Genomic DNA, 9,395 nt, shown 5'->3' with positions numbered 1-9,395 from the left:
CACGACACTTAAAAAGTAATAAATATATTTGAATTAATGAATGCAATTAAAAGTAAATTTATTAATTAAATTGTAGATTTCATTTCACTCCTTTGTATCCATACAGAATAGTGATAATACGATAAAAATGAATCAATTTTATTCATAAAAGTATGGAGAGGTAGATTTTATCATACAAATGATAGAAAAATTATAAAAACATTTTCTTCCTCAAAGAATATAATATTTTTAATGCCTAAATGGTTTAGTTGCAAAAACCTATTACGGCTCAGTCTCAGGCCAAATATGATATTTCATTTTCTTCTGGATCAATCATTTCATTAATGTTTTGTTATGACGTCACGTTAAACTATCTTCCGTAAACCGACTTTACAGACAACCAATTTTAATTAGCTTTATGTCATCGTTTGAACTAATACTTTAATGTTTTATGGTTAAAGATATACTTAGAATAAGTAAATTATTTTACCTTATTACAAATACCTACCATTTTTGAGATATTTGATACAATTGCATCTTTATTTGAAATGTAGAGTACTGGTGTAGAACCTATTGCCAGGCATAGGTGCAACTATTAATCAGTTCAAACAGGTTATTTAATGCTTATTGGCGTGCTGTGTTGGTTTATCAAAGACATTGCATACAAGTCAATAGAAAGAATGAATCCTTTAACCTTGTTCATTTAATTCCACAACTTATTTCAGCACAAAATAATTCAGGTGCAAATATTATCACAGGCAGTTCCTAAAAACCTGGTGGAAACATCTAATAATTTGATAAAACGTTAACGAATTACGGTATGCATATTTCACGGAATAAGAGATTACATAAAAACGTTTCTACGTTGATAAGTGGCTACATTGTTAATGCATTATGTTGAGTTAAAGAAGTACGCTATTGATGTTAGCTGTCATCAATAAATTAAAGCAGGACTTAAAATGCTGTATTCAAATGCACACATAACTAAGCAATGACCGTAATACTGAGCCACAACGCTATAAGCCCAACAGAAAATACGTCGCTTACGATTCAATTTCAATTAACAAAGCCTTAAATTCCAACAATTTAACTGAAGACATCGCTAATAAAGCGTACCAAATCACGCATGAAAACATATATTGATATCGCCAAATAATATGAGAGTACACGTTACTCGCAGTTTGAGAGCTCATAGAGACTCGCGGAACTCAGCTACGTCGCTTTTATACTCTACAGTTTTTGTCACGTACATCTAAAAAGGTCAGGTAACGAATAACTAGCCCTAGCAGCCGATCAGGTTCTTAATATAATAACATATAGGTATCCTTTATGAAAACACACAACTATCATCCATACATTATGCCACTGCATTAAAAAAAGGCAAGAGGTTATAATCACGACATAGTAAGACAAATTGCCTGGTGTACCATCTACACACCTCAACAGACTTGTGCGCGGAAACGCCACAAGATAGAACAGTGGTATCCAAATCAATCGTAACACTAGTCAACTAAAAATACAAACGTGAGTCCTTGTAGCATTGTCAAAGATTAAGCCATGACAATTAATGCTTCTGAAGCAAACATCCCTATCAGCGCACGCTTTTAACAAGCTACGTATTACACCCATATCTTAGAGAACAAACTTCGTTAACATCCCAAATCCCGACGTGTTAAAATAACAAGTGAAATCCTAACCACATTCCCTAAAATGGTAAGCAGCCTTAACTAGCATTATGTCCACTTAGCAAATCATCAAAAACGATAAGCAGCTAATTCCAAACTTACTTTAACTTGCAAGTAAATTTCCCAAAGTTGATCTAAACAACGTTGAAACCCGCTACAGTTAAATTAACGCAATAACATGCACTTGTAATGCGCCGCCAAGAAAAGAAGGAACCAGAGTGGTTTAAACCTAAATCTCTGGTCCTAATACATGTTCCTTCGACGAAAGCTACTAGCAGAAAGGCTACACCAGGTAACGGTCCAAAAATGTCACCTTTCCTCCATGTGTGCATGAGTGGAGGGGTAAGGATTCTCTACGGGGTAAGGAGGGGAGGCTGTCAAACCAGGAGAAGGCGAAAAGCACAGTCTCCATAGCGGCGGCCGATTGATTCAAATGTATCTTGATCTCCCCTAACTGCCAGCTCCGTATCAAATTTGTTATCTAACTAAAGAATACAATCAATTATTTTTTATTGTTAGAACCATTTTGACAATTCCCCCCCCCCCCTTCCCTTAAGAAGTATAACGTCAGCACAGGCTGTTCCAAAATAATATTTCCAACTTTGATCGCGTATTAGTAAGAAATGGGGATGGACAGAAAGTTGCAGTTTGGGGCATAATGTTCACACACACACACCTTAAGTTTTAGTAGCCGTCTAACAGAGTTCAATGTGCATGCCATTTTTTTTATCACGCAGGATATCTAAGCGATATTCCAGTTCTGCCCACGTCCTGCCCAGTATGTCCGTGACGTGTTCAAGTGATGCGCCGATGCGAGCTCGTAGTTCCTGCAGCTCTCGCACCTGGGTGATGGTCCAGTGGGGATATGTCCGGACAAGTGGTCTAGTGGGGATATGTCCGGACAAGTGGTCCAGTGGTGATATGTCCGGACATGTGGTCCAGTGGGGATATGTCCGGACATGTGGTCCAGTGGGGATATGTCCGGAGAATTCGGGGGCCAGGCAATGGATCCTCCTCGACCAATCCAGCGACCTGGAGACGTGTCGTCCAAAGCCCTCCTAACGATCACAGCCCAGTGAGGGTCAGGACGTCAGGTTGCAGGTGTTCGACGGGTCGTTACCACAACGCCGAAATACCACAACGCCGAACGTACAATAACGCCGAATACCATAACGCAAATGCCAAACTGACCGCAACGCCGACAGCTAGAAAACTGATGTGTACCACAACGCCGAAATACAGTAACGCCGAAAAATGTTGCTGTGGGGAGGGGGGGGGTACAGGAGCAAAATGAAAAACAACTGAATGAATTTGTGTGCTAACCTTACCTAACCTAACCTTTGTGGCAATCCTGCAATGACATTTTTCGGCGTTAATGTATTTCGGCGTTGTGGTACACAGCAGTTTTCTAGCTGTCGGCGTTGTAGTCAATTTGGCATTCGGCGTTATGGTTTTCGGCGTTATTGTACGTTCGGCGTTGTGGTATTTCGGCGTTGTGGTACGTCCCCGTGTTCGACCCGTGGAAACGCACAAACAGTTCCAACATGTCCAGATAAACAGTCGCGGTGATTGCAGCTTCTGCAGAGAAAAACGGCCCTCACACACGCGGTCATAAAGTAGACCACACCGCACGTTTTACCTTTGGACTGTCGCGCACAATATCCCGGCTTATGCTGGGGTTCTCCGGGCGCCACATCAGCACATTGTGTCGGTTTTTGCCATCCCGGACACGTGAAAGTACGCTTCGTCCGAAAACAATCACTTTTGTCTGGAAGCCTGGGTCCTCGTCGGTGCGATTCGGAATGTAAATTTTCAAAATATTTGTTCTTCGGCCTGTCATAAGGTTTAAGCGCATGCAAAAGCTGCAACTTATGGGCATGAAGCTTTAGCTGCTTGTGTAACACACTGTGCACCTCGGTCGTTGGTAGCTGCAACTGTCGAAACGCTTGACGGATTTTGATTCGGTTGGGGACCGGATGAACGCCTGTCGCACCCGTTCCACGTGTGCTTCACTCGTGCCCGGAGCGTCCAGAACTCTGTCTTTTCGTGACACCTCCGGTTTCCTTGAACCTCGTGTAGCACTGCCGGATGGTCGGACGTGATGTGCGTCTGTAGTGCGTCCGGAAATTTCGCTGGAGCTGGATGGCAGATTTGGTCTCCATCCACCATTCCTAGAGACCGGAAAAATTCGCGGTTTCGATGGCCTTCAGGATAGACAGCACATTCCCCTGTGTACTCGGGCAAATAACGCAAGTTCATTGGCTGCCGACTTGTAAGTCGTCTCAGTTGGTTTTTTCTGTAATTCGATCCTTCTTTTGTTGAGGGTTTATAATTGGTTGAGATGCGTCCAGTTGAACAGTAAGCCAATAGCAAAATCATCTAAGAGGTATATGTATTTGAATTCTAGCCTATCGCCTAACGAATCTGCGAATTTTTCCGGTCTCTAACCATTCCAAACATTAGGCCATCTCCTGTAGTCCTGTGGGGTGGCCATCTTCGTCTATGCTCACCTGCACAGAAAAAAAACACAAATATTTAGTAAAGAAAGATTTTATGTGACTGTTGGTATAGAACAAAACTTTATGTGTGTGTGTGAACATTACGCCGCAAACTTTTGGAACATCCTGTAGAGTTGGTAGGTTTTTGCATGTTTATAAATCATACGGAATAACGCGTATCCGGCTTAATGTTTCTTCATATATGCGACTTTTATAATAATAAAAAAAATTGTCCGCCTTTTCACCTCTTTTGCGCTCGAAGATCGAAAAATTAAAAATGTTTAAACAAAACATACCATTAAATCATAATAATCTACGTTATTCTGACTCCCTCTAATTTGTTTGTATATGTGATTCATTACTATAAAAACTAACATACCCCCGTTTCACTGACTTTGGGGTCGAGTATCGAAAATTGGTAAAAGCACACTACATAATTACCTAGTTGTTTGAGTTATTCCTTCGCTGTTTCTTATAACCAGCTTCATTTGATATGGATATATACATTTTATGATAAAAACGGACACCTTTTTCTCACCGTTAAAAGTAAAAAACTGAAGAAAAAAAATACAATTTGCAATTCTGTATGTTTGTTGTTCATTCTTAATTTCTTACTCTTAGATCTAGTATATTAGTAAATATTCGTCTTTTTCTTTAAACCAAATTAAAAGTTTTACAACCCTTAGGCGCAGAATCTTGCAAAGTAGTAAAATAATAATTTGTAGTTATTATTTAATTTTTTATAAAAATTTTACGTGTTACTTAATTAGTTTTGGAGGTATGAATTTTCAAAATAAATAAAAACTTTTCATCCCCTTAAAAGACGAAGTGCAAAAAATCAAAGAAAAAAATAATTGCAATACGTAAATCTAGATGCAAGTATGGTTTTCTTAGTTTCTTACTTCTAGTTCTTATTGATTCGGAAGTGTTCATTTTTCGTTTTAAATAAATACCTATCCCCTTATGGTTTGAATTTCACAAAATGGCAATGTAGTGATGTTTAGTTTTCGTATGTTTATTATTGGTACCCAGTATATTTTACTATGCTTGATTAGATTCCAAAATATAATCATTTATTTTAAAACAATATTTACCCATTTTCCACGCCTTGGGGGTTGAATTTTTGTAAAACGGTACAATTGTTGTTGGTAGTTTTTGTATGCTTATTAGTTAACACTAATATATCCTATTATGCTTATTTAAATTCGGAGATATAATTATTTATCTTAAAACCTAATCTACTCCTTTTTAACCCCTTGAGGGTTGAATTTCACAAAGTAGTAAAATTTTAGTGGGCAGTATTCGTATGTTCATTATTGGCACCCAGTATATTTCCTTGTGCTTGATTAGTTTCCGAGATATAATTAATTATATGAAAACGTGGATTTACCCCCCTTTTCAGCCACTAAGGGATTTAATTCTGTAATTATATAAAACCTAAATTTTAAGTTAGCCAGAAACCTTTCTAATACAAAAAATAATAATTCATCAAAATCCGTCGAATAGTTTTCGTTTGATGATGTGACAAACCGATAAACAGACAAAAAATAAAAACTATATTTTTGAGTTCACAAATACGTAAATTGTCATTTACAATATGTTTGTTTGTTTTCACCATTTCATCCAATGTACAGACTATTTAAATCGAAAAGTTTTATTAATAGTATAGATTAACTTAATTAAACTTGAATTAAAACAATCACCATTTCTTTCCACAAATTAATCACACTTTCATAAGTCCTCAATTTGTTCTCCCCATTGGAGCTTGGCTCGACAGTGGCTCTATCTGCCGTTCGACTCTTACCTCGCACCTCTGTCCCGACACACACTGCCTCTCACTTCCCGCTCGTCCGCCGCGCACACAACACCGTTCCGGCTGCTTTCGGTTCCCGGTGGTCCGATCTTCGCTCACGGAACCCTGACAGGCCTCCCGCTATCACTCGCCGAGGGGTCTCTCACCCTCCTTCACTTCACTGTCCCTCACCGGTATCGTCACCATCCCCTGTCACTCTCCAATCAAAGGTCAGCGTCGTATCACACACACCTGCGGAAGCTCCGCCCTGAAAAAGTCTCGACGCCACCAGAAGCGTCGCGTCTTCATAATCCCCCGACTCGACGCTCAAAGCTGCGAGAAACAATGGCGTCCTAGTTACGCCAGTTCACGCGACGGTGCTCTCGGGACGCTCGGAATGTGCCAGACGAGACAGAGAGAGAGAGAGACAGAGAGGCGTTTAGGAAGCTTCGGGAAGGCCGCTAATCGGATTTAAGCGTCGGTAGTGGAAGGACGGGAGATACCTGCATCGCGTCCCTCCCGCAGGCTGGCCTGCCTCGTCGCCAGCAGCCTCGTAACAAAACATTCTTACAGCAGAAGTAACTTTCATTTCTTCCGCTTGTGTGTTTACTCTTTTTCACCTGGGGGTGCAAATCAGTTGGATTCGCGGGTGAAGAGGTATTTATTTTCGGGTGACGAGGGGGGGAGGGAGAGTCAACACATAATCTTACCAGTCACCAGGCCATATAGGCCTGTACGCATGCAATAACCGGGAAACTTTACAGTATTAAAAATAAAGATTTCATTGAAAATAGTTCTGACATTATTATTTCATTTATCGTCTCCGTTTCACAGATATGTTTTCCACCATAGATAAGTTTCTATTTTTGAATTCCAAAGGGCCAGGCCTTATTGCTCTACCCCACACGGGATCTATGACCGTATAGTTCACAAACGTGAAGGAGGGGGGAGGAAACTATAATCGGAAGTCAGAAAACAGTGTAGTTTCTACTACGATCAAGTTACCTGTAATTATGAAGAAACCTTCGTTTATCTGAGGCAAATTCTTCGTTAGGAAGTCCGTGGACATACTGTAATTTTTTTGTTGTAAATGGAACAGAAATATTCATGTAAAATTATAGACATTTGTAAATTTGTACATTTACATAGAAACAACTCTATCACTTAAAAAAAATTGTCCTCGCAGTAATAATGTGGATTCAGTTCTTATCTGGGAATTTATGCTTCGTGTCGTCCCAGTACCTCCAATAGTAAAAGTTATGTGTAAACCGTTCCCTGAATATCTCTCCAGTAAGTATTAACTGCGCACATAAAAAAGCACGATACAACAAAATAAAGTCATTTTGTTGAATATTCTATCATCTTTCCAATGGTTTGAAAACATTATGCTTGAATGAAACATCAACTAAAATACAAAATTAAGCGTCAATTTTTGTAAGAATAACTCAGTAATTATCTCGAAAAACGTATTTCATAAATGCAAAAATAACCATCGCCATGTGTTGCACGTAGTTATACAATATATTTCTTGGCAAAACAGTTTCCAAAAGGAATATTTCGTTTTACAAGTAGCCTACAGCTGGTCCAAGAAAATCCACAGAGGTTAGGCCGACTGCCGGGGTAAAGGGGGTGAGTGGGTGCGGTCCTTGTGAGCACAACAGTGGGTGTCCCGGCCGGAGGTGAGCGTACCTATAACTCGAATCCGATTGGTCCACCGGTCCCCCCCTCCCTCTCTCCCTTCCCCCCACCCTTTCCCAAATCACGCCGCGGTGCTCCCTTCGGCAATCAGCCGGCGACCGGCCACTTCTTTCTCTCCCGTCTTCCCCGCCGCCGACAACGTTTCGTCTTCGTCACTGCCCGAGCACACCCGCCGGCGATATATATATATATATATATATATATATATATATATATATATATATATATCCCCCCTTAGCGGCCACACTGAGGCGAGTGCAGGTCCGCCAATTGCGGCGGGCCGCGGAGATAAATTACTGACGCGGCGTTGCCACATCTATAGGCAGGAGAAAAATTAAAAAAAAAAAAAAAACGCGCGTAACTCAGTACCGTTTTATTATATTTATTATAAATTTTATTAAAATTTAAATTAAATGAATTAACATAATTTAGCAAAAATTTTACTCACTTCAAAATAACTGCTCACGATATCGATAAATTATTGATCAATTAATAATGATTAATTAACAATAAATATTACTCAATGTGGAAGTACACCGCAAAGAAAAAAACTGGTTGTATATTACTTTTTCCTTCAAAAAAATTTTTCCGTTCGGAACACGCCAAATCTCTGAACGAAGCATGAAATCCATAACAGGTGGCATTATCTATGCGGGAAACGCAGGGACTGTCTCAATAGCGCTCTCTGCGCTGCTGGTTGAACAAGGAGAAAGGTGAGCGCGCTGGTAGCAAATATAAAATTCAAGACATTCACAATTGACTGTATAAAATACCTTTATCTATTTTCTGGAACAAGCGAATACAACTCTCTTTGTCATATTATTTCGTTCATCTATCTTTTTCGGTTTTTTTTTTTTTTTTTGGCGGGGATATATCATTGCACAAAGAAAACGAAAACGAGCCCAGCAACGTATGTAGCATAGTTCTCTATCTATACTAATATTATAAAGCTGAAGAGTTTGTTTGTTTCTTTGTTTGAACGCGCTAATCTCAAGAACCACTGGTCCGATTTGAAAAATTCTTTCAGTGTTGGATAGTACATTTATCGAGGAAGGCTATAGGCTATATTATATTATCAATAACATTAGGGATCCTGACTAAAAGTCCAATTTGGAATCAAATGCGTTGGAGGCGATTAGATACAACATGCAGTACACGTACGAAGTGTGTGTTGATAATGCCGAAGGCGCTAGAAGTTTATATCCTATTGCCTATTAACATTGTTGCCACGCACTAGATGCCTCATCATTCTTAATTTTCCCACACAAGTAAAAAAACACCCGTGTGATATTAACAACGAAGCAATCAGTACCCTCATAAGAGTTCAATTAGTATTTAAATACTTTTTATCACTTTAAATCGCAAACCTAAACTATTGTCTTGTTTCCTCTCTCTGTGTTTAATTTGTTTTTGTTTTTACTAGAATTATTTTTATTATTTTTAATTAATTTTCATTTTTCGGACCATCAATAATTTTCCTCTCCCGTTACAATTCTGACAAGGACTTATATATATATATATATATATATATATATATATATATATATATATGTGTGTGTGTGTGTGTGTATATATATATATAAAGCGAAATAACACTCAATGACTCACTCATCACGAGATCTCTAAAACTATACACCCGATTGACTTGAAATTTAGCATAGGTACTCATTTTGTGATGTAGACGCTCACTAAGAACGGATTCTGCGGAAATCCGATCCCAAGGGGAGTTTCGGGGGCGTAATA

The 9,395-nt window shown here is 39.1% G+C and overlaps 1 long non-coding RNA gene across 1 annotated transcript in view; it reads right to left on the bottom strand.

Annotated features, from left to right (window-relative positions):
* Positions 1-667: 667 nt before the first annotated feature.
* LOC134538372 (uncharacterized) overlaps positions 668-9,395 on the bottom strand; it is a 32,066-nt gene continuing 23,338 nt past the window's right edge. The window contains exon 2 of the long non-coding RNA XR_010076129.1: positions 668-4,174. This is a non-coding gene — a long non-coding RNA (uncharacterized LOC134538372). The remainder of the gene's footprint in view (positions 4,175-9,395) is intronic.

This window comes from Bacillus rossius, chromosome 13, assembly GCF_032445375.1.
Source record: "Bacillus rossius redtenbacheri isolate Brsri chromosome 13, Brsri_v3, whole genome shotgun sequence".
In the NCBI taxonomy this organism is placed as follows: Eukaryota; Metazoa; Arthropoda; class Insecta; order Phasmatodea; family Bacillidae; genus Bacillus; species Bacillus rossius.
This window is presented reverse-complemented; position numbering and strand designations above follow the sequence as displayed.